General features: G+C 44.3%; 1 protein-coding gene across 25 annotated transcripts in view; it reads right to left on the reverse strand.

Annotated features, from left to right (window-relative positions):
* Nucleotides 1–26,445, reverse strand: part of CADPS (calcium dependent secretion activator) — an 804,945-nt gene that overhangs the window by 196,386 nt on the left and 582,114 nt on the right. The gene's annotated exons all lie outside the window — the stretch shown is intronic.

Below are 26,445 nucleotides of genomic sequence, written 5' to 3' on the forward strand. Positions count from 1 at the left end.
CAACGCTAAACTTAGCCCCGCCTTCTTCCTGGGTCGGGTGAATGCAGGGTTAACCCGAGACATCGAGGCATGCTGGCTGTCACATCCCCCTCCCCTCCCAAGCTGCCAGAATGACAAAAAGTGTTAATTATCTTGTTAGGCAAATGCAAGACAGATGCTCAGAAAGTTGCCAGGGGTCTTCACAGAGCACTAGAAGGAATCACTTGGAATTAGCATGAAATCGAGTTGGTGAGAAATTTGCCCTATGCATTTGCTATCCCTACAAACCATTCCAGGGTAACCACTAATATTTCCTTGCAGCCTTTCCAAGAATCCCTTGTTCTTGGAAACCGCTGTTCTAGATTTTGAGATGGAGTTTCATTCGGCAGGAGCTAACACCTGACCTTACAATGAGACCTCAATAGTAGTGGGAAGGGAGGGAGCCCCATTTCCACTGGCATTCAAAGTTATGTTGAATAGAGCAATGGATGAAGCTTAGTTTAGCCCTGTTAAAGAGGAACAAAGGTCGAAGGATGTGATGTGGGAAACGCTCTTCCCCACTCACTGGTCTCTGGGAATCACAGTAGATCTCCCAAGAGGAGAGCCTGGCCTACCTAGCATCTGGGTAGAGTGCCAGTCTGAACTGACATGAGCCCCTGATGGGCCCCTCAGATGTGATCTTTTCATCATGATTCTTACAGAGCCATCTCCATCCACTCTGTACCAGAAATCAGCATGATCTTCAGGAAGTATCAGCTGGATTGCATTGAGCCCCTGCCCTAAACCCTTCCACGGCACCTGCTCCACTGCACCGGGCACAATCCAGACCCCTTGGTATGGTCTCCCACTCATCCACTCGAGTGTCATGGGCCTCCTGATTGTGCTACCTCAGGGCTGTTGCATGCACGGTTCCTTCTGTTGGCAATGCTTCTCCCCACCCTTCTCTTCACCCGCTACCTCTCTGGGGCTCAGCCAGAGCTGAGAACATGTCCCTTGATCTCCCAGTATCAGTTTCGTTCCAGTGTTAAACTCTCTTGAACATACTGCTTAATTTTCTGTCCTAGCAATCACTGGATTTGTAATAATTGATGTACTTACATGATTGTTTAACAGCTAAATCCTCTAATATTCTGTAAGCTCCATAAGGGCATGGACTGTGTGTTTTGTTTATATTGCATTACCACAGTACTTAGCACACAGAAGACACTTAATAAATATTTGTTGAATAAATAAATTGTGCAAACATATATTCTTTTACAGAACTAGGAAACAGGAATAGATATAATTCTGTACAGAATTTTTTTTTTATTTTGCCTACGTAATGGCCAATTTCCGTACTTCAAGTTACTCATTTGATATTATTTTTAATGACTATAATGTTACACCTGATGGATGCATAATTTATTTAACCATTGTTCTATTATTGAGATTGGGCTGGACATTACTTTTTAATTTCATCTCTGTTTATTTCCTTGGGAAGTGGAGAGTTAAATGGGAGATTGTTTCTTCGTTCATTTGTCAACAAACATGATGGTGCTCCTACAGTGCTGCAGGAACTGTGCTCATCATTGAAAACTTTCGAGTCTTGGGACATCTATTCCCAAAATGCTTTCCGCACAGCTGGTGACTATCCTCCTACCATCTGGGAAAAAGAGTGCAAATCACATGGCTTCTTGCCCACGCTGGGTGTCCCTATTCACTTTTTCTTCTGGCCAATTTAATCACTGCCGTTCTCATGGGCCTTTCCTTGATTAATAGCAGCCTTGACTATTTTACTCTGTGTTCATTGGCTGTTTGTATTTCCTCTTTTGTAAATGACGGAAGCCTGACTTCTAGTGTCAAGGTTGCACTCAATTGAATAAATCCCATTAACTAAACTCAAAGACCTGAGGACTCTAGACTGTGGGTAAGAGAGCACCAGAAGGAGATAAGGAGGTGCCCAGCTCCATGGGGATCCAAGTGTGCAAGAACCACTGAGAGAGCACAACAGTCGCAAGAGAGAAAGGGAGAGGACACGGAGAGGACATGAGACAGGGCGAGAAGCAACAGGTTTCAAACACAACAGCGAAAGGTGAGATGTACACGTGGAAGCTCCTAATTTTGGACATCAGCCACAGCAGCAAGCTCTTAGGACAGGGGAACCCTTGTCCTAGCAAAGGCAACGTGACAAGGCATACGGTTTTGAACCCAGCATTCTTAGTTCAAATCCTGATGAGTCACTTACAAACTGCAGGACTTGGGGCAAGTTAATTAACATCCCTGAACCTCAGTTTCCTGAGCTATAAAATAATATCATTTCACAGAATAGTTATAAAGAGTAAATAGCACCAGGCTTGGAACAGCATAAGAGTCCCCCAGATTTTGGCTACCTTCCCTTCCCCAAATGAGGATACACAAGATGTATTCTAGTAACAGTGATAATCACTTATATTTTGCGTTATCCATTCAACACATATTTATTAAGCACCTACTGAGTATCTGACGCTTCGCTGGGCAAGCAAGATGGACAGTACCCTTCCTATTACACAGGGTAAGAGGTAAAACAGTTCATATTGTACCCATTTCACAGATGAGAAAACTGAGAAAGAACCTCAAGACCTTGTCCATTTTATTCCAGTGAACGGTGATCAAGCTGGGCTGGAACACAAATCTCTTAATTCCCAGTTTATAGCTCTTGCTGCTATTACTGTCATGATTATCAATAACACACATGACCAATGATTAACAATTTTGGCAAAAAACATGATCATTACTTTACTGTTCATGGTTAATTGTGCTATGAATCTCTTTGGGCATTTTTCATGCTTGGTCATGGAGATAAGGAATATTCCTGGTAGAAACAAAGAGAGTTCTGGAATGAGATGCTCTAACACTAATCCATGAAGAGGCCTTGATCGCAGGTCCCTGGGAATTCCCCACACTGGATCCCTGGGACACCGTCCTTGAAACTGGTTTATAGGGATTTTCTGGCCTGTTCAGTGGGCACGAACCCAGTCTGCCTGAACCCCTGCGGCTACCCAAGGATGCTCAGCTCATAATGCGTTCAACATGACTCAGACCGTGGGGCAGGGCGAGGTCTCTGAGACCCCATCAGCTGGATGGAGTTGAAGGCACTGGAGGCTGCCCTGACAACCCCTGTGCATTTGGACAGTGAGTTGCTTTTCCCTTCCACCAGGCCTGCAGCTGTGTTCTTGGCTTCCTACCATGACCCTTGGCTCACCTCAAGTTGCTAGGTCGCTACTGAATCCCAATTTATCCACCAGATTTCAAGATGGCTACTTGGCCCAGCGGAGCAGGCCAAAAAAGAAAGTCTAATCAGGACCAGCTATGTCATTCTCAGGGCCCAGTGCAAAACGAAAATGTGGGCTCCTTGTTCAAAAAGCAGGAAAAAGTGCCATTCAAGATACTAAAATACAGTGTTTTCCTTTCTCTGAGGATTTCCTCTGCTCAAACACATGCTCATTATTCCATCAGACCCCACTTAACTGACTCGAGCTCAAAGATCAAATAATTAAGAATGTCAAGACGGCAACGCGGAGCATGAAACCAAATGGTCTGAGTGTGGGACCTGTGCGGCCCCAGCGGTCGCAAGCTCGTGAATCGGGCTCTGAGCCCAAGGCCACCCAGTCTGTTTAGCATGGCCAGAGGATGGGCCATCCAGGGGAGGTCGCTACAGTCACAGGACTCTGTGAAAACCACTCCTGCCTTCTTTGGGTCAATGCTTCCTATTCATAGGGGCCCCAAGGAGATTTAGTTATCAGCACTTTCCCTGCCCCTGTCCCCTTTGGGAAAAAAATCATGAAAACGTCCACTTTTTGTCTTTTTCCGGCCATGCATGGAAAGACCTGACTATAACAAAAACAGCTAATATTTCTTCAGCGCTTCCTATCTGCCAGGCACACAGTCCCATCTCCAAAATGTTAGATGGTCATACGTGTATTTTGTCCTTTTAAGCCCTCTTGGCCATCCTGTGAAATGCTTATAACTATCACCCCCATAGTTACCGATGAGGAAACTGAGGCTCAGAGAGCAGGTTAGTCATGTGTCCAAGGTCACAGGGAGCAAATGGCAAATCTGACTCCACAACCCAAACTCTTAGCCATGCCGCCATGTTGCCTTGCTCCCAAATACCACAACTTGCTCCTCTGTGTCTGGATCCAGTGAGTAACAATTACCTACGGAACTCAACTGGAAAGTTCTGTTTCAAAACGGATGGGACTCTGGGCTGCTCTAGATTTATTTCACACGCTCAATGTACTTCACAGAGCGCTACGTAACCTGCAGACAAATCAGTCCGCGGTGGAACCTTGGCCTTTTGGTGGAGCCGCGTAATGATAAATGGATCTGTTTCTCACTGTCGCCTTCTTCTCTGCTCATGTCTTTTCCTTTGCTGAGCACTGGCTGTGGCTATTTAAATGAGTATCTCTTTTAAAAGTTTCCCAGGACTGAAATAAAATTCTGCTTTGATTTGAAAAGACCGGAGGTTGATAGTATTTATGGCAAGGAGCAGTTGGGAAGGTTAACTAACTTCTGTCTGAACATAAAGTACCTAAAGTCAAGTGGGTGAGGTGTCTCACTTCCCTGATCTTATCATATCTGCTACTACACTCACACTGTACAGCTAGCTCACAAAAGCACTAAAAATAGTCACCAATTATCCAGTGCTTATGGTTTGCCAGGCCCTGGGCTGAGGGCTTTTCATGGGTTATCTCATTTAATCCTTCTGACAGTTCTGCAAGATATATCCTGATGATCCCCACTTTATCAATGGAGAAACTAGGACTTGGAGAGGTTAAGTAACTGGGCCAGGGTTTCAAACTATCACAGAGCTGGGCTTCAAACTCAGAGTTTCTGACCTGAAAGCCCATGCATTAAACCGTAGAGCTTTGCTGCTTCTCCGTAACTCATCACACAGTATTAGAGTGTAGTGTGACAATCATCTGTGTGTGTAACTGGCTCTCTCTCTAGATGGTTAATACCCTGGGGCAAGGAGCATAGTGTGTGCATGTGTATGTGTGTGTGTGTGTGTGTGTGTGTGTGTGTGAAATCTACTGTACCAAGCACAGGGCGGCACACAATAAATATTCGTTTAATGACTAGGAAGATGTGACTAATTCAGAATACTCATGTCGCCAGATTCAGGGGATTGTGGAGAGATGCCACACAGGGAATATCCAAGAGTGTGACTGTCCCCTTTAAGCCAAAGTGAGGGTTTATCTCCTTGAGGATCAGATGTTTTGTCAGAGCACACCAACGCTCTGAAGTGTACAGAGTGGCTGGCAGCATGAAGAGGGGACCGAGACGACATAGCAGCAAGGACGGCATTCTGAGGAGCAGGGCGTAGGTCTTTGAAGGTCAAGGAGTGGTTAGCTCATGAGGCCAAGAGCTGGAAGAAATGTGGATGCCGACAGTATGATGTTGGAAAGCACCACTGAGTTACAAAATGAATTACTGTTATTATTTTTGGTCTTTTCAACCAGAAGCAACACAGGCACAGACTATGGAAATGCAGTCACCCACAGTGGCACCTCCAAAAATGAAGGAACATGTAATGACACATGTGTGCTCATTCCAAATCAAATACCTTTTGCAAGAGGCTGGAGAACAAAGAGGAGAACAGTCCAGCTGACGAACCTACATGTGCACATGGTGTTGGATGAAGCTCTGACTTCCACTGCTGAGGGCTCAGACCTCTACTATGCCCTGCATTTAGAAAACACTTCCTGAATGTCTACGACGTGCAAATCACTGTGTTAGGTGCTGCTGTGGACCCAAAGATGCATGAGATATCAGCGCTGCCCTTATGGATGTGATATTCTACTTAGGGTGATGTCAGGTCCAGAAATGATAACAGTTGTTAGGTGTGAGCTGAAGCCTTGGCTTTCACATCTGTAACTGGGGATAAGAATAGTACTGACCCCAGAGAGTCGATGGAAGGATATGTAGGAGATAAACTATTGCACATACAGTGTTCAACACAATACCCAGCACGTGGAAAGCACCAAAGAAAGTAAGTCTTTCATTTTAGGATTATAGACCAGGGGTTGGTAAACTAAGGTCTGAGTCAATTGTGGCTGACTACTTGCTTATGTATGGCTGATGAACTAAGAATGGTTTTTTTACATTTTTAAGTGGCTGAAAATAATTAAAAGAAGAGTAATATTTTGGGACACATGAAAATTACATGAAATTCAAATTTCATTGCCCATCAATAAAGTTTTATTAGGACACAGCTACGCCCATCTATTTATTGATACAAATCGCCTTTTGCACTTCAAAAGCAGAGGTGAGCAGTTACGACAGAGACCTTATGGCCAACAAGCCTCAATTATTTACTTTCTGGTCCTTTACTGAAAACATCTGCTGACCCCTGCTATATACACAGTTAAATCGCCGGCTCACGGGAGTACTTTTATTTTCATTAGCAGATGAGAAGTACGTATGCTCACCAGAGCGCAGCCACAAAGATAAACTGTAAACATGCACTTACAAGGAGAGCTCACCCCATGGCGATTCAATGTGCTGCTCTAAATTCTCCCTGGAGCTCTTGCTAGCACTCTTGGTGTACTGGAAAACTGGGGACTGTGTATCACAGCATTTCAGACACGTGGTGCCCAAATGCTGCTTCCAGATCCACTTGAGCTGGCTGACTCATTCAGTCACACTACATCATTATTAATATCAAATAATAAACAAGAGTAACAGATAATTCATATTTGGGGGAAGGTGTAGGTGATTTTTAAAGTCACAGCACATTATTTCTCCGAACCTGTTCCACAGAGCCACTGCTTTGAAAGGGAATACTTTGATCTGGGGGAGAAAATAAGGGAGAGGGGTGTGCTTGGGTGGAGGGAGGGAGAAATCTACGGGCAAAGCAACCTTCTACTGTGTGTTTGGCGAGCATCTGCTCCATCTCAGTCACATCTCTGTTTACTATTTAAAGCCTCTTATTTGCGGAAGCCTCCTCAGACCATATGTTATCAACAAATGTTGCTAATCAAATACACACAGTAATTTTCATCAGAATTTCCCCCACCCCCCCCCCATGAACAAAAAACAAACATTTGCCACAAAGGGAATATACCTCCCAAAATGACAGTAAACATCCACTGCAAACCTTTGACAACAGAGTGATATTTACGCATGCGTATGTGACTAGGCCAAGAACACATCCACTTCGGGCAAATAAGGACCCTTGGAGAACTGGATTTTGTGCAGTTTGGTGTTGGGGGATGATGTCATTAGTTGCCATGGCGATGCTCAGCATAAGGTCATCATTCATGCCACGGAGACTGGATTTGCGTTTATTCAAGGTATATGGCTCATGCGAGCTGGGTGTTAGATTGGTGTGGTTCGTAAAACTAACTTCCAGCTTTAACAAGGGAGAAGTGTCATTTCGGGGAATGAAAGTCCCTTGGTCCCGTTGCTAAGAGGGAAAGTTAGTAATTGCCTGGAGACAACCGCATTAAAATCTGTCGGCCTGCCTTTCAGGCAGACGGCATGATACTCTACACCAAGCGAATCAATTGTACCATCGCAGTGTGTTTCTTGCAAACTCATGGATAGGATGTGATTCGGGCCCTTTAATGTATTAGAAAAGCTAAACGACCTCTTATCTACGTAAATGAGGCGCTTGCTTTGTAAAAATTGGGTTGTCTGGGAGGCGGAGGGATGGAGGCGCCAATCTGCCTATCTGACATTTCCACTGGAATAGCTCCTCTCCAGGAATCGGAAATCAAATGTGTTCAAACCTCAGCTTTAGTGTTCTCCCTGCACATCTGTTCCTCTCAGGTTTTCCCAGCTTAGTCACAGGAACTGCCAACCACCCAGAAAAGAAAGGTTAGAAGTACCAGGAAGAGGGTGGGTGGTATATTTACGTAGCGTGGACAGTCAGAGCTTTACCAAGAAGCAATTATCACGGGTACTCTGTATGTGGTTTCTTGTTTGTCTCCTCCTACTAGAATGTAAACTCCTCAAGGGCAGGGATCTGTGTCTGTTTCCCTGCTATGTCTGAGGATGGCTGTATCCCCAGCACCTAGGGCAGTGCCTGTCACATGGCACATGTCCAACAAGCATTTACTGAAGAAATGAATTCAATGAATTGTGATTTTCTCCACAGACGTATGCACATTTGGAGATGAGATTCAAGTTGAAAGCGAAATCGAACCACGGTGGCTTCTCCTGGACTTACATTCTTTGGCATGGTTAAAGAGGAAGTACAGAAACATTCTATACTATAAACTTTATAAGGGCAGGGACCAAGCCCACCACTGTTGTAGTCCAACGTTTAGCTCTGCCCAGTGCAGAAGAAGCACTTGATAAATGCCTGTTGAATGAAGGCCAGAGGAGATCAAATATAGGAGATCTGTGCCTCAATCCTAATTTTCTCATTGGCTATGCGACCTTGGACAAACCACTGGTAGGGTCTCAATTTACTTATCTCTATAATAGGGGTAGGGAGGCAAATATATTGATATTTTCTGTCCTAAAGACAAAAGCCTGGGTATTTGATTTCTAGCATTTCCTTTTGGTTCCTTCTTAGAGTGTTCATCACTCAGCTTATATTACCCTTCTGTTCTTATATGTTGTCTACTTTTTTTTTTTTTTGCCATTAGATACCTTAACATATTAATCATAGTTGATTTAAATTCCCAGTCTGATAATTCCAACATCTCTACCATACCTGTCTCTTCAAACTGCGTTTTTTGTCTTTTCATCACTTTTGTTGGAAGTGACGTGCGGGGCAAATGGAACCCCTTATGGCTCCAGGAGCAATTTCTTCTCCCAGGTCTCTGTTCCAGGAGGCTATGATTCTCTGTATCCGTTTGTCTATCTCTCTAAATCTGCGGGCAGCGGTTTGCCCTGTGACCTAAAATTCTCTGATGGATCTAAGAAGAGTTGCTGATTTTCCATTTGTTCAGCCTTTTTCTTGTTATAAGGACATAAACCACGCCTTCCAAGCTCTTTACATGCCAGACCGGAAACCAGAAATCCCCTGGAGCCTGGACTTGTCAAGATCCTATCCAGCTCTGAGAGCTTAGACTCTATTCTTCACTGGAGGTTGACTCATAAGAATCTATATAGATGGTCAAGAAGAAAATCTAAATGGGAAACCCAAGGTTGGAGCTAAGTAATAGAATGGTGTGGGATTAGGGTGCACGGGGTGGGATGTGGTGCTTGTACAGTGGGTGGGGTGGGCCTGGGGTTGGGCATCATGGGGTACATCATGAAGATGACGTGGCTTGACAGGGTTGCCTTCGCTGGAATGGAGTTTATAGCTTGGCCTAAAGACATCCTCTGTCATTATGAAAGGCGGTGAGTTTTTGTCATTGGAAATGATGACTGTCTCCCCATTCTGAGGTTCTCCTGCATCTCCATCACCTAGCTGCCTTCCTCTAACCATCTGTTTATTCCAAGTTCCTAAGGACCGTTAGAGAAAAGGAATTGTTCATTGCATGGTGGACATCAAAAAGGCACTTGCAGGAGGTTGCTGGGGACACATTCATTCACTTTCTTCTCTCTGTGACTCGGCCAACCAACGCCTGTTTAATTTCCCCCACTGGGCTTTTTTCTATAATTGTTCTTGTAACCTGAGCCTCGTTATTAGGGTGGCAACCTGTGATTTTCATAAACAACTAGGAGGTGCTCTAGTTGACTGCGTCTTTAGAACTTCAACCTGCCTTAGCACACCTCACAGGCTCTAGAAAGCTCACCGTACACAGTCAGAGAGGCTATACCTGTCAGGAAACCTGGCCAGGGCAATTACAGAATGCAATGCAAACCCCTTCGCATTCCAGCCAGTTCTACTAAGAGCATGAACCAAATGAGGAGAAACAACTGGGGGACACAGAGCAACAGACTCAGAGTTGACAGGAGCCCTGAAGATCACTGTGGCCAAGCTCCTCATTTACAAATGAGGAAGCTGGTGCAGTGGGGATGAATTTTGGAGTCAGCCTGTTTAATTTTTATCATTTCACAGCTTTATTTTCTCAGACAAATTTATTAGCCTCTCAGATCTCAGTTTTCATGTTTATGAAATGGGCACATTAACAATATCTACCTTATAGGGCTTTCTATCTGCCTGTCCCCCAATTAAATGACAGAAGCACTGAGTGCAATGTAAGTTCTTAACAAAGGGCCGCTTGCATTATCCAGGGGGGTTCAGGATTAAGGGAGCAGGCTCGGGAGTCTAGCAGCCTGGATTCTGGCCTCTATTTTCTTACCTGTAAAATGGGACGCTAATAGTGCTTCCCTCTTAGCATACCTCTTGTTAGAATTCGGTGTGAAAATGCTACCCAGCCTGGTCATCAATAAAGCCCTCCGTAACTATTCAGGACATCTGAGAGATACAGAACAACTTAGTCCAGGTGCCAGCACTAGAATCAGACATCAAGATGTGAGCTGACCTTGTAAATGTTTTCAAAACCATCTGCGTAGTGGCTTTTGTGTTTTCTCAGTCTGGGTAAAATAAAATTGGGACTTGAATTTGGGTTGATTTTTTGGGGCAGCTATGGCTAAGGGGTAAGAGCTGAGAACTCATTCTCACTGTCTTAAGACTTCCTTCTCTCAAAGTGCCTGAAACATTTCCTCTCACCCCCATCCTGCCTCTCATCCTTCACTGGCCTTTTCTTGACCCTGGCGGGTATATCAGAGTATTACTCAAAGAGATTCACCTTCTCCTGCCTTCTCCAGGAGAAAAGTTTTCTTCCTGCCCCACTGGTATTAGCCTTGTCCATGTGACTACTTGCTTTGGTCTCCTTCTGGGCAGAGCACATATAATCTCCAAATTTGACTTTGAAATTACCCAGGTGGCTTTCCTCGGCCAATGGGGTATTAGCAGATGTGATGGAAGCAGAGGCTTGAAATGTGCTTGAACGCTCGGGCTTCTTCTCCTGAGCCTCTGTCATCACCATCAGCAGAACTTCGTCCAGGTAGCTGTGGATCCTTCAGCCTGGATCCCACAATGGTCTACATGGAGCAGGGCTGAGCCCAAGCCACAGTGCGGAGCCAAGGCCAACCAGACCCACTGCGTGCAGCACAGCCACCCAGCCGAGCCTGGCCTGAGCCAGCCAACCCCCAACCGATTTGCAGGTAAGTGAATGAAATAAATGACTGTGCTTTTAAGCCACTGAGTTTTGAGACAGCCTGTTACACAGCAATAACTAACTGATACAGTGCCTTTAGCTGGTGCCTAATCACATCATCCTGGTGCTACTGCATATGGTGTAGATTGGTCTGGAGCCCTGAGCTAGAAGAGCACATACTGGAGAGCTCAGACCCATCTCATAGTCCTTTCATATTTTAAAAAAGTCTATTGTAGTCACACAATAAACACCCGCCTAATAACCTTGTTGGTTTGAAAAAATAGTTCCCAGCTCATATGTCCTCATAAAACCACCTCCCTGTTTGCCAGTGTCAAATGAGGCAGTTTCTCCACAGTGTAAGAACTGGACTCAGGCCTGAGTGTGCTGGTGAAGGCTGCCACAGGAACTGTCTAGGTCCCCTAAAGAGCAAGAGGGTCAACACCTCCTAAGGCCAAGGCCGGCAGCCAGTGTCTCTCACACCGCTTGTGGTCAAGTCCTCCCAGGGGGAGCCCTAACCACATCAAAGGCGTTCCAGATTAAGCCTCCCACATGGAAGGTGATGAGCACTAAGCCAACCTTGGCAACACTTGAGCACCCCCAACATTTGTGGTTCTGTCCGAGTGGGCATCCAAGCTGTGATAGGCACACAGAGGCAGCCCTTGGGGGTTCAGGGATGGCCACTCAGAGCTTTGGCTGCCCTCCAAGCAGCCAGCCCCCTCCTGTGAGACCTCCCAGTTGCCTTTGATAGAGGGGATTATAGGAGCTGGTGTTGGTTTTGCTTTCCTGGACTGGGTTCCCACCATCCCACAGAGAGGGATCCCTGAGGACCCTGTTGTGAGCTCAGCTTGTCTCTTCCCCCAAGGACTGGCTGGTGGATTTGTTCTTTTTTCTCTCTGTTTCACATTTGCGAGAAACCGCTGGGAGTGGCCGTGAATGCCAGGAGTCTCAAAGGGAAATGGTGAACGGGCCAGCTGGCCCAATGTCCTTCGGTAAGAACTGAGGTGTTGTCTTAGAGCATCGGGGAAATTGCTCTCTAGACCAAGTGCGATGGCATAGGCCCAATGTGGAGCCAGAAAGTTGTTCTTGAAAAGTGACAAATCTCAGTTCTAGAGAAATATCACCGTCACTCAACCAGTCCATGGTATACCAACGCCATCTTAGTGGGGTGAAAACACCACCTATGTTCCCAGTCAAATCTGGCTCTCCTTGGGCTGACCACAGGGGTCCTCCACAGGGCCCAGCGACATTTACTTTGGGACTCCCACGCACATAATATTACACACACTAAAAGGACTCCTCCAGACCAACTTGTAAAAAAAAGTATAAAAAACTGGATGAAAGTTGAAGTGAATTGTCATCAACTACTGGATACAGGTTAAGTTTAAGAGACATGTAATTCAATATTTTTTTTTGATTTTGCAACTATCTTTACTTTAGAGTTAAAACATTTCCAGGGGAGGGATGTAATGATTATTGTGTAGGTATTAGCACATTTTTGACCGGAGATGTATTACGGCTACAGGTGTTAGTTTCTGCAAAAATCTTCCAGTCCATAACGTGTTAACGTACTGTGTGTACATAATGATGTAATCGTTATTATGCAGCACTTAGGAGCTGGAGCTCTGAAATCAGACACACCTCAGTTTCTTGTTGTCAGGTATTAAAGTAGATACAGATACGGCAGACCACTAACCAGCTGTGTGACCTTGGGTAAGTCTCCTAACCGCTCTGAGCCTCAAATTTCCCATCTGTAAATGGGACCATAACAATGTCTACCTCTTTGGGGTGCTGAGAGGATTAAACAAGACAATGAATGTCAAGGGCTCAGCATAGTGTCAGGTACCTTTGAGAGTCCTCAGGAAATCTTGGCTGGATTGTAATTTAGGACGCTAATTAGGCAAGAATGTACAGAATGGATTTGAGTATGAACAGGCCAAGGAACATGTAATAGTTTAGACGGCACAAGATAAAGGTCTCAGAATCCTGAGCTGGAGGGAGGATGGGTGAGGTACTAAAAATAGAGATTTCTAGGCCCCAATATCAACTGTGCAAAAATTTATATAGAGAGGAGTCTGTCCAGGAGAGTTTATTTTTAAAGATCTTCCTTGGTGATTCTGCTGCTTGGCTATGTTTGTGAACTACTACGGAGCCTCCAGTCTTTAGCTGAGTGCTACATGAACAGCGAACAGGACTACAGCAAATACTTGAAGGTTCACAAAGATGAACAAGCAGACAGGCCCTGGTCTCCTAACTACAGATTTCCCCTCAATATCAGGTGGCCCCTGAAGGAAGGAAAGAATAATTACTCAGTCTCCTTGAGATGCTGACCCCACATAAACTTTTTTAGTTTGTGAGCTGTTAATGGGCACACTGGAACGGCGGTTCTCGGAACGACGATTTTGTAAGAGTTACCGCAATAGTGACTCTTAGCGTGAAGTTCTGAATGACTCTCCCACTCCCCAGCAAATGGTGATGATAATAATACAGTTCTGACTGAGGGCTGATTACACGCCAATCACTGTTCCAGGGACTTTTACATGAATCACCTCATTCATTAAACTGAGATGTGAACCTGAGTTGAATGAATGCTGACTATCCCACGTCTGAGTCAGAGGAGCTCAGCCCAAGTCAAGAAGGCTTGATTCATGAAGCGTGTCGGAGACCCCCATGTACACTTGATTCCTGGAGAACGGATCTGTTTGATCCAAGAATGGTCTGCCTTAATGGGATGGCCTCACAATATTGTGGGAAACAGGAAGCAACCAAAAGATTATGAGGCCAATCCCAGTGATGCGGAGGGGGAAGAGAGAGAAATAGAGAAAGAAAGGACAAGGAGAAAGAAGGCGGCGGGGGGGGGGGGGCGATGAGGGGGAAGGAGAAAGGAGGGAGCGGAGGAAAGACATTTGTCTCTGAGTAAAATGTTGTGATAAGTAAGTCTGTTGAAAATCAAAATTCCCAGTATCCATTAGTGTTTTAAACCCTCCCCTCCTAGCTTCCAGATTTACATAAATAATAAAACAACTTCATGATCTCCTGTGTGCACACTGCCACACAGCTTCACCTCCCTGCCCACGAGGGAGGAGAGCGGAATCAATACCACACCGCTCTTCAGCCAAGCTCCAGTGTACATCCCCCTACGGAAGTCTGCGTGTCTTTTTCCTCTGCCTGCAAACACTCTCCCTCCCTCTGATCTGCAGCGTAGGCTCTGGTAGCTCATTACAAGCACGATAAAATCAGGTTGATTCCCTCCATCAATCATCCAAGAAAATTTATAGAATTGTGGTCATTAATTCCATCACTTTAAGTGGGGCGGGGGATGATAATTTCATTATCCATTATAATTGCTTGTAAAATTTTATGACTTATTTGCATCCTTTAAAATTCAACATGTGGATCAGACAGACGTTCTTTTCTTCTCCTCTGTCTTATGTCAGGCACAAACACTGGTGATGTTTAGGGCTTTGAAACTTTCTCTTCCCTTTCATAAAGGGTGGCAAAAGCAGAGCTATGTTCTGAGGAAGAGTGAGGAAAAAATGCCAAAGAATCATTAAGTGACACAATGAGTGACTGATCCATGACTTAGCCCTTCCTACAGCAGTGGTATTGCAGGACAGTTTAAATGACTGACATATTCACACCTTACCAGGAGGGGTTAGCTAGCAATTTGACGGTCATGTCCAGGGACCTGAGCTTGGCTAATATTTTATCTTTAACAGTGGATCATATTACAGCACATTTGTATATAATTCTACATTCTTGTATGCTGTCACTGTCTTAGCTTGGGCTGCTCTAACGAATACCCTAGACTGGGTAACTCAGACAACAAACATTTATTTTGTTTGGATATTCTGGAGGCTGGGAAGTCCCAGCACCAGCAGATTCAGTGTCTGGTGAGAGACCTCTTCCTGGTATGTCCTCACATGGCAGAGAGAGATCATCTCTCCTGTGTCTCTTTTATAAGGACACTAACTCCATTTATGAGGGAAACACCCTCATGACCTAATTAACTCCCAGATGCCCTACCTCCAAATACTGTCATATGGGGAATTAGGGCTTCAACATATGAATTTGGAGGGCCGACACAAACATCCAATCCATGACTTTATGTCCCTGGACCTCTAAAATTCCAGACCTCACAGGCAAAATGCATTCATGCCATTCCAGAAGCTCTCCCCAAAGTCCAAAGTCTCATCCAACTATCATGAGGATCTTCGTTTAGCCAATGCTCTATCTGTAATAATGGATCACGTTACAGCACATCTTGTCTGCAATGTCACTTTTTTTTGTATACTGTCAACAACATTTACTAAGTGCTATGTCTTAGACGCGACGCTCAGCACTATACAGACATCGTGTGCATGAATCCTTGCAATAACCCTATGATGTAGGTATGACTACTTCCATTTTACAGGTAAGATGTCCTAGGGATTCACCAAGGCTGAGGGCAGTTTTTGAGTGTCTAATTCCACATGTATTTATCATGATGGATGGTCTATCTGTATATTGTTAGGTCCCCATTTTACTAAAGTTGTTTGAATAAACTTAGGGACTTTTTAAAATTAAATTTTTTTAATTCAGATGTTCTAATCCTGGAAAAAATCTTGCAGAAAAAGATGACATCTTAAATTTTATGATTTTATGATACCCTGTTACCCTGGAAAAAAAAAATCTATGATCAATCTCTGGAAAACACTAATTGGTAATCTACTCTGTACATCACAAGGTTAAGTTCTGAAGTGCTACAAAGATGTCCGGCTCTCAGTTTTTGTCCTTGTTCATTTGAAGAACAAGAGTAGTTACCTGAACAATTAAAGGAATGCACAGAGCAACTAAACAGTTTAATATAGTTCAAGAAATGTCCCAAGGCAGAATACAGTCAGCTAATAAATGGCTGAATACTATGGTTCAGAGGAGAGAAAGACTGATGTGGTGGCAGTGATCTGGGAGTCCATCACAGTGGGGGCAGGTGCAACTAGAATGGGTCTTAAGAATGGATAAAATATGGATGGGCAGAGGGTGTATACTGGGGAAGGGAAGTACTAAATATCCGTCAGAGGACAAGGCTGTTCAGTAGCCCTATTATAGAATCTAACACACATGGAATCTGTTCTTCACTGTCACAGAGGCGTGATGGCAGGTACGGAGGATGGCTGACTTAGGCTACTGGATTAAAGGGTAGAAATTTGTAGGTCTGGTGTGATGAATGAGCTATCACAGGACAGGCAGAGTTGGCCCAGAGAAAGTTAGTGAACTAGGTGAAGTTCATGGACACCTGTTATTTTTCCTGCTCAACACCCTTGCCCCTGCTTCTAGTTACAGTATTCTAATTCTTCCTCGGAAACCACTGCTCCCTGACCTTGGCTCATTTAGTCTGGGTAAAGCTGACCCCACTCCTGAATTGAGAGGTGGCCATTCTTGACACTGCATTTCCTAGACTAGGATGACTGGTTCAGGCGTGGATCTTTGACTCAGCTGAGTAAGAGTCAGCCATGAAACTTGGGCTAAAACACAGGGAAGGAGGTGCTTTCTCTTTGGGGATTACTACATGCACAAACTGTAACCCACGAACGACTGACAGCAACCAATTTGCCTCCGTGAGGAAAGACGTAGCCTGAGAATGAAGACAATCCAGAGGGATAGAGCTGAGGGAAGGAGAAGCACTTGCTGACATCATTTGAGCATCTGGATCAAGCGATGCCTGCAGCCCTACACACTTCAGTTAAATGAAATGAGGAAATCCTTTCTCAGTCTAAGCCAGTTAGAATCAGAGTTCTGTTCATTGCAACATAAGAGGTAAAGCAAGGTCCCATCTATCTGTAGTTCTTTACCTGCCCATTCCTTTTTCATCTGCTTCTTCCCTCATGACAGAGTCTGATATTTTGCTCTCCAAACTGGGTCGGCACTACTCCATTATTTGGACATTTCCTGAGAATTTTTCTTAAACAAACCTACTTGCCCTGAGTTCTATTCCTTCAGGTTCTTTTTTTTTTTTTTTTAATATTTATTTATTTACTTTTATGGCTGCACCTGGTCTTAGTTGTGGCACATGGTATCTTCATTGAGGCATGTGGGATCCTTCATTGTGGTGCACGGGCTCTTTGTTGTTGTGTGCGGGCGCCAGAGCACGTGAGCTCTGTAGTTGTGGCATGTGAGCTCAGTAGTCGTGGCACTCAGTCTTAGTTGCCCCGTGGCATGTGGGGTCTTAGTTCCCCAACCAGGGATCGAACCCACGTCCCCCGCATTGTAAGGCAGATTCTTTACCACTGGACCAGCAGGGAAATCCCTATTCCTTCAGGTTCTTAATAGAATACAGATTAGTCCGAAAACCCAAAATTTCCTTTTATCTATTCGTTCAACTCATTTATGGGCCCCCACCAGGCCAAGGCACTGTAATACTTGGAGTATTAGATAGGAGAGGTCCCCGCTCTCATGGAGCTCACCTTCTAGATTAGTTGTACAATAATCTAAGCTACTTAGGTGACAATGACTAGGAATGGTCTAACCCAGGGGTCACCAAACTATATCCTATAGGCCAAACTGGCCTGCTGCTTCGTTCTGTAAATAGAGTTTTATGGGACACATCCACACCCATTCATTTACACGTCATGTGTGGCTGCTTTCACGAGAATGGCAGAGTTGAGTCACTGTGACTGCACAGTCTGCAAAGCGGAAGTATCTGCTACATGGCCCTTCACCAAAACACGTGCTGACCTGTAGTCTAACCTTCATTTCCACAAAGGTGTGTGCAGCGTAAGTGGGATCCCAAGAGATCTGGTGTTTCATTTCAGTTCTTTTTCATGGTGGAGGTGAATAAAGGGTAAATTTGAACTCTTAGGAGCCTGGTGGCCCTGTCTGAAACGCCACTCTGCAGGCATTTATTCAAAGTCACTCATTTTTAAAAACGCTACATTCTATCCCAAAACATGGTTTTTTTTTTTTGTTGTTGTTTCAATATAAAAATGTTTCCAATTTTACCAGTAAGTTGATACGACAGGAAGATGCTCCCTGTTGAACTCTGGGACTCTGGGTTCCACGCGTGTTCCAACTGGAAAAGCGTGGCCTGCATACAAAATAATATGTCTCTAACGTGAGACTTTTCAACTCAAGGCTTAGGGGAGGGAAGGCTTTCTCTACAGCTCCCGCAGTCCCTCTGCCCCCATCAAAGAGATGACAGCAATCAGAAAGGCCAATGCTTCCGGGTGATTTCTGGCCCCAGCATCTATCCCTTATACCTCTTAGGCATACTGAGAATTTATAAGGATCTGAAAAAACTTTTTGGTGTCCTATTGTTTTAGGTTTTTTTGAAGCATTACAGCTTTCCTAATGAGAGGAGACATACAGATTATTATTCCTTACGCTGTGTTTTATGCCCTTCCCCAGGTGACCTCTCTTTGAAGTGCTCTGTCGGAGCCCATCAATACATTATTTGTGGACGGAGACTGTTTAAGGACGCCTCTTCTTGGCTTGAGGTTATGATTATGGATTTTTATTTTGTTGCCTTTTTATTTGTTGGGCATGTTTGGTGGTAGAAAGATTGTTCTGTGTGGTTGGAGCACTGCACTCTTATTGATGTACAAAAAGGCATTCATTATTTATTGGGTGCTATCGATTGTTTTTTTACTCTTGGGGAACTGGGATGTTTATATTGTTAGCTTTTGCTTAACCTGATTGAAAAGAGAATCACGTAGCGAGACAGACTCAGCCCCCTCCTCCTGGCAGGGCAGAATGGCAGGTAGGGCTGAGGGATGGTTACCATTTAGGGCCGTTGAATGGCTCACTCATGAAAGCCCCTGACTGAGGCCCTACTATGTGCTTGGTCTGTGCTAAGCACTTTGCCTGCAGGATCTCACTGAATCGGTACCCCCATCATCGTAAGGTAGAGCTTTCACTCCCATTTTACAGACATTGACATTTACAGTCTTTAAGCAACTGGATCGAGGTCACTCAACTGAAGAACAACAACAATAATAGTAAGTTAACACTGACTGAACACTCACTGTGCTGGGCACTGCGCTGAACACTTTAAACCCAGCGTCTTGTTTCATCATGGCAGCAGCATTACAGAACAGGTACCATCAGCACTGCCGTGTTCACAGCAAGGAACCAGGGCTCAAAACGTTAGAGAAAGCACTTGCAGGTCACCAGACTACTGAGGAGTGAAGCTCAGATTCCAGCCCAGACAGCTTGGCTTCAGAGTCATCTTTTTAGAAGCACATGCCCTATTGTTGGGAAGTGAAACTGAGGTCCAACAAATACAGTGCCCGCTAAAGCCAACACCCCTCTCTCCTAGCAGTGCCGGTCCCACAACCTGTCAGAGCAGCCTCCGGACTGGCGCCTCTAGCGGAGGGCCCGGCCTTTCTGACTGAGCAGGAATTCCAGAATGGAAGAGGAATCCCAACTCCCTGTGCCTCTCTCAGGATGTAGGGCGGTAAATTAGAAAGAGCACAGGATGGAGAGTTTGGAGGCCCGGGTTCCAGCCCCTGCTCGTGTCCCGTGCAACTCTGAACAAGCAAGCTCCAGGCTCTCTCTGGTCAGCCATTCCATCTGCGCAGTGAGGGCGTTGGGTTAGAGTAACTTAACACTCGCTCCTGGGTCCAGCCAGCATCTTTGCTTTGGTCTATTTCATCTCTGCCCCAGATGTTGGAGATTTTCCCAACTCCTGTATGAATACAAAGTACAGACAAATCTCTGGACGTGGGGGAACCCCAGAGTTTTCTGGGAAGTGGACTTTGGATGTCACATTCTGGAACCCAGTTGGGGCCATTCCTGCATCCAGAGGACCTTCACTTGGAGGGAAGGATGGAAGGCAGGTGGCAGAGGTGCAACAAGTGGCTGCCCTTAAGTACAAAGAGTAGCTTACGGGAAGTCAAGAGCTGCGGGTGCCAGCCAGGCGGGGCAGAACGGCAGCCTGCAATGGAAATGCTCGCTGGGTTGGCAGAATCTCAATGACCTGAACTCCCCTTTCTTCTCTCCTAATGGTGACCTCATTGCCCCCAAGCTCTCTAGTCCCCCTCGCTTCTAAACCTTTCCTGAGGGGGCGGGATGCATTGGCAGTTTGGGACTAGCAGATGCAAACTACTATATATAGAATGATATAGCTACACAACAAGGTCCTACTGCAGAGCACAGGGAACTATATTCGATATCCTGTGATAAGCCATAATGGGAAAGAATATATATATATATGTATATATGTATAACTGAGTCACTTCGCTGAACAGCAGAAACTAACACAACATTGTAAATCAACTACACTTCAATAAAAAATAAATGAAGTTAAACCTTTCCTGAGGCTGCTCTCTCCACCAGTAAAGGCCCCTCATTCCTCTCTGATGCAAATCCCACTCAGCCCCACACACCTCTCCTGATCATTCCAGCCCTTGCTGATCTCTCCCTCCTTCTGCAGCCACTCCTACCCTGCAGTTTCCCGAATCGGTTCCCTTGTGCTGGTTTCGGTTTGGAGCTGGTGTGTATTCTCAGAGAACCTGGCCCAGGGCTCAATAGGCCCTCCCTCGCCTCTGAGAGTCTGAGTGTAGAAGGGGTTGAGTTGGAGTTAAATGTACCCAACTTCGGGCTTCCCTGGTGGCGCAGTGGTTGAGAGTCCGCCTGCCGATGCAGGGGACGCGGGTTCGTGCCCCGGTCCGGGAGGACCCACATGCCGTGGCCACGGGGTGGCTGGGCCCGTGAACCATGGCCACTGGGCCTGCGCGTCCGGAGCCTGTGCTCCGCAACGGGAGAGGCCACGGCAGTGAGAGGCCTGCGTACCAAAAAAAAAAAAAAAAATGTACCCGACTTCTGCATACCCTCCACTCTCAACAAGTATTTATTACATTTCGACTACATGACTGGATGAGTTCTTGGTGCTGTGGATATATTCCAGGGCACAAGACAGACTTGCACTATTACATGTGCTCCAGACATTTAAGTTTTCTTTTTTCTGGGCTATGAAACTTCTTCCAAAAGCTAAATGATCAGGCCTAGATGCATATGCACATCTGATTTGCTGTCCAGGACATGGTAATGTAGGCTTTCCTATTTTAGCTAGGACTTTAAAGGTCGCCAGCCAGCCTTGATGAAGGAAGAGATACAAAATGTTTAATAAAAGGGAAAGGGCCAAGCACTAGGCGTACTGGTATTTTTAGGGATCCTCGTTCCTTCTGATTAGAGAATTCTTTGTTGTTTATCCCTGAGTTGGGCTTCGAGGATACACTGGCCTATTTTATCATTTGTTCACGGATAAGATACAAATAAAGGATTCCTGAAGCCCAGGAAAAAAGGAAGTTATAGGATTTAGCCACTAGATGGCAACCCCAGGCTGTGAATGCTTCCCCAGTTTGGGCGCTAGTGGCCTTCCAAGGAGAGCATGGCTACCACTCGGCCACGGTGGATTTTCAATCCTGTGTTCCCAAGCACATTTCCGCTTGCTGCAGAAATACTTCAGCCGATTTGGAAATGTTCAACAACGCACCAGGTCCTTTGAATTCCTAACTATCTTGTTAATTCAACAAGTGGAGTTAATTGATAATTAGGAGGAACTGTAACTAGTGCTAACATTCACGTGTAATTTAAAAATGCACCTTGGTTGTTTTTTGAAAAAAATGGACCTTGATTCTGCTTTATACAAAAGCATAACAGCGATAAAAGAGGTAAGCGTATCTCACGAGAGTTCCTTCTCCCTTCTCTACGAGGAGTCTCCTCTATGTGGGGTGGACTTGGGGCTCCGGTGGTTACATCTATGCCACGTGGCTCTGCCCCTTGTCCAGAGCTGACAGTGCCAGACAAAGACACAAGGACAAAGCACAGCCATTCCAGTCTCATGCTTTGGAGAATCTGACACTTAGATCAGGGAGACAGAGGGGCAGGGAGGTGAGTTTTAAATGGAAAGTACCACTGGATTAGTCTTTATTAGTGGCTGATAACTCCCTAGTATTTAATTAACACTGCAATGTAATCCTTCCATGTCCTCTGATGGAATCAATTTAATCAGGTTCCATCCCTGGGCCCCATCAGGAAATGGACTAGACTGGAATGGATTTCTACTTATTTTTGGCATGGAAGAAGATAATATGACTCAAGAATAAAGCCCTAAATTGATTTAGAATCAATTCCCAGCTTCCTTGCTTGCTAGCTATACCTTGGTCCCTATTTGGCAATAATATGAAGAGGGTTAGATCTCAGACCAGCCACTTTTTTGAGTTAACCACCAGGCAACCAGACTCTTCGATATAGTTGTTCATTGATGATACTGCCCACAAGGCCAATGAACACAAACTGTAACTTCCCACAGCTGAACAATTCTTTTCTTAAACTCCTATTTCAGCCAGTGGAAATAAAATGGTTTGATATCACAGATGAAAAGGACTATTAGTTAAATCAATGGTTCTCAGCTGGGGGTGATTTTACCCTCCCCGTTCTAGGAAATACTTGGCAAGTGTCTGTTGACATTTTTTGGTTGTCACAACCAGGCGTGATGATGCTACTGCCATCTATCCAGCTTATAGTTATAGATTTGATTCTATTCTTTTCTTCCTCATAGCTTTTAAGAACATTTTAGAACTGTTTAGAGTCCAGGGATACTGATAAACGTCCTACAATGCACAGGGCAACCTCCATAACCAAAAATTAACTGGCCCCAAGTATCAATAGTGCCGAGGGTGAGAAACCCTAGCCCACATCTTCCACTTCCATCCAGTGGTGTGGAAATTTTAGGTAGTTCTAGGAGTTACACAAGCCAGTAAGAGGAATGATGGGGCTGTCTCTGACTGTTGGGGTAGGAGACAATGTCTGGTTCCTTAATCTCTCCTTTTCCCACTCTTCCCCCATCCCCATCCTAGTGTACTTGCATACCCTTCCCAACTCCAGCTGCTTGAGAATTGCATCAGACCATCCATCCGCCTCCAGGAAAGAGGAATCCAAAAATGCAAATGACTTGTTCTCTCCTAAGTATACAGCTGTGCAAAGAACCATTTAAACCAGGGCTGGAAAGCTTTTTTTTTTTTTTCCTTAAAGAAAACTATTTCCAAATTTCTCCAGCCTCAAAGTATCTCTTTTAAAAATCTCTTGTTGTAAGATTAAATTGCCCGTCTCTTTTCAGATGAATTTTCTTCCTGCTCTACAGAGAATTCAGAGACAGATTTGTTTCACTTCCTCCCTTTGCATTTTCAAGGTTCTCTCCATTCCACAGGGTTACTGAGTCTCAGTTTTTCTTAGCTGTAAAATGGGGATGACAATACCTACTACACAGAGTTGTTCTGAGGTGGGCGCACACGAGTTTCCAGCTGACGATAATCCTTTCTCTCCGGCCCCTCCTCCATGCACCGGTTTGGCCTCCAGTAGCCATGTCTGTGGTATGTGAACTTGCCCTCTTGGCCACAGCTGACTGCTCCAGGGATGAGCACCCGACCCTGGCTGAGCCAATCAGATCCCTTCATCCAGAGTTGGAAACTTACAATGGGGAAGCCCAGAAACAGGTAACCACTGGAGCTGGGTCACAGTGACGGCCGCTCACGAGCATTCTTTGTCCAGTTTTCACATTGCCCCTTCCAAACGTCCTTGTGTCTTTCAGTTCCCTTCCCTAGTTTAATTTTCAAGACTCTTTTTGCCTTTGACTCAGCCTATATTTATCGATTTCATTCTCTTCTCCTTTTCCTTTTATGCCTTTATAGAACCTACCTTCCCACCACAGTCCTGAACTTACAAGCACTTCATAGCCCAATTCAAAGGCCATTTCAAAAAAAGCTATCTCCACCAGGAACATTCTTTGGTTTTCCCAAAAAGAAAGAATCTGCAGTTTACCTCAAAACGGGATCCTTTCTATTTCATATTTATTATGAATATACATGACTTATTTCCCTGTGAGTGTGTATGCATCGTAAGGGCAAGGTCTTCGCTTTTCGTTTATTCATCTTTGGCCTCTAGTAGTGTTTTACACATTGGATACTCAATTGAAACTTAACAGATGAATGAATTATTCATTTTATTTATTTGTGGTCTGGGAACCTCAAAAATTGTCATCTTTTTCAAGGCCATAATAAAATGCTAATGTACATCAAAATAAGATGCAGAGAAAAGCAAGGACCTATTCCAAATGTTTCCTTCCCTAAGGAGCTTTCCTTGGTTTTCCCATTAAGAATTAACACTTTCGGACTTCCCTGGTGGCTCAGTGGTTGGGAATCCTCCAGCCAATGTAGGGGACACAGGTTCGAGCCCTGATCCAGGAAGATCCCACATGCCGCGGAGTGACTGAGCCCATGTGCCACAGCTGCTGAAGCCCACGCGCCTAGATCCCGTGCTCAGAAACAAAGAGAAGCCACCACAATAAGCCCGCTCACTGCAACGAAGAGTGGCCCCCGCTTGCTGCAACTAGAGAAAGCCTGCGCAGCAGTGAAGACCCAACGCAGCCATAAATAAATAAATAAATAAAATAAATAAAATATATTGGTTTTATTTAAAACAAAATTAACACTTTCATTTGATGTTTTATTCAGATTAATTCAAGAGACAAAGTCAACCGTGGAGGAAAATGTTTTCTTTCTTTTGTCCTGACTGTCCACCTTCAACAAGATCACTAATTGCTTCTCAATCACTACACTTTGCAAGCTGCCATGGAAGATTTACTAAGCAGAAAAGAAATCACAGGATGTTCTAGAAAAACCACCCAAGAAATTCAGAGTATAGTTAAACCCTTCAACAAATAGAGATGGAGCACTGTGATTCTCAAAATGCAGACCTAGTATCCTGGAGGTGATTTTAAGTGGCACAAAGATGGGGCGACAAACAGCTATGTGAGACAGTCATTCTCTTCCCTTCCTTCTGACTACTTCAGGAAGACTGTCTCAGTGTGGCATAAGAACGTCTTAAATTTGCTCATCCTCTCTTGTTTAAAAGAGATGGCAGTCTGTTAACATTTGGAGCCTCCTTCTGCAGGGAACAGAATCAAACTAGAATTTACTAACATTGTTTTGTTTTCGCTGAAGTTATTTTTATGGCTACTCTCTATTTACAATCAGACAGAAAAAGATCTCCTTTAAAATCTAAGTTCAAGAATAGGAGTAGATTTTTAAAAAAATATATAAAACAACGAACAGTGCTGGTGGTGTGCAGGTATGGAGTGAGGAGGGTCAGGAATGACTGTAGTTCTAGATAGATAGAGCCAGTGCTAGACACTGTGTATTTAACTGCAGTGGATGTTAAAAATATGTCGGATTTGAAAAAGGGAGGGTGACTTACGAGTAGATATATGCCCTAATTCTCAAAGACAAATTTGGAACAGATTTTTCTATGAAGCCTCATCATTAACATGTATATACGAGGATTAATTTTTACATACGTTTTAAGTCCTTAATTCTTCTGAATCATTTCCATGTTACAGTCTACTTTCTTTCCGATTTCTGTGTGTGTACGTGTGTGTGTGTCTTTGTGCGTGTGCACATCCTGCTTTCAACAGAACACAAAAGCAAACGTGAGCTGTCATATTCTGATTCTGACAAACTATGCAAACCTCTGCCCAATCCAATTATTCTGTATAATTAAAGCAGTTAATTTTAAATTACAACTGAGCTCAATTTTAAGGGGAAAAATAAATCTCTCTTTTTAATTTTCTAGTGTCTTAGTTTTATCCAGCTTTGCAAATCGTACTTATGGCCTGTCTGTAAAAATAAACCTAAATGTAAATTATGATTTAAATCCCCATGGGCAAGCTGTTCTGCCTTATTTGTTAGAAAGCAAATAAGACCTACTTTACGGCCTCTTTATGGAACAGAAAATTTCAAACCAAGGGATTTTAAAAAGACATCAACGAGCTTGATGCCATAACTATAGAAATGACTAAACAGAGTAATGCTCTCAGAATAACCTGACAATCTTTAAAGCAAACCATTATTTGATGTTTTTCTTTTAAATTATATGGTGATATGGAATTTTAAAATTGTATATAAATACATTACTTATATTCACCATTTAAGCTGTTGTTTAAACAATCTATTGAGATAGAGGGCTCTAACCTGTGAGTTTTTCTTTGTAATTTAGTGTTGATCACAGCAGATCGCTCAAGCCTGCATTCAGTCGCCTCCCTCCCTCCTGCGAACTATGTCACTCATAGTTCATGCTTTTAAAACCACTGGGAAGAAACAGGATTCTCCTCTCCTTGTACAGCCATTATTATTTGAGATCTCAAATATATTCAGCCTCAAACTGTCATATGAAATTCTAATTGAGAAACCTCAGGGGAAGCAGTGTGTTCATAAGTCAGTTGATCCATCCCTGGCCCGGAGGAAGTTTTTGCAGGCAACGTTTTTCGTGCTCATAATGTCTAAATATTTAGGTCTTCTCTACTGTAGGTGAAGTGGAGTGTTCCTCTTCCTCTGTTCAGATGCACAAATTA

This window comes from Pseudorca crassidens, chromosome 10 (assembly GCF_039906515.1).
Source record: "Pseudorca crassidens isolate mPseCra1 chromosome 10, mPseCra1.hap1, whole genome shotgun sequence".
Classification (NCBI taxonomy): Eukaryota; Metazoa; Chordata; class Mammalia; order Artiodactyla; family Delphinidae; genus Pseudorca; species Pseudorca crassidens.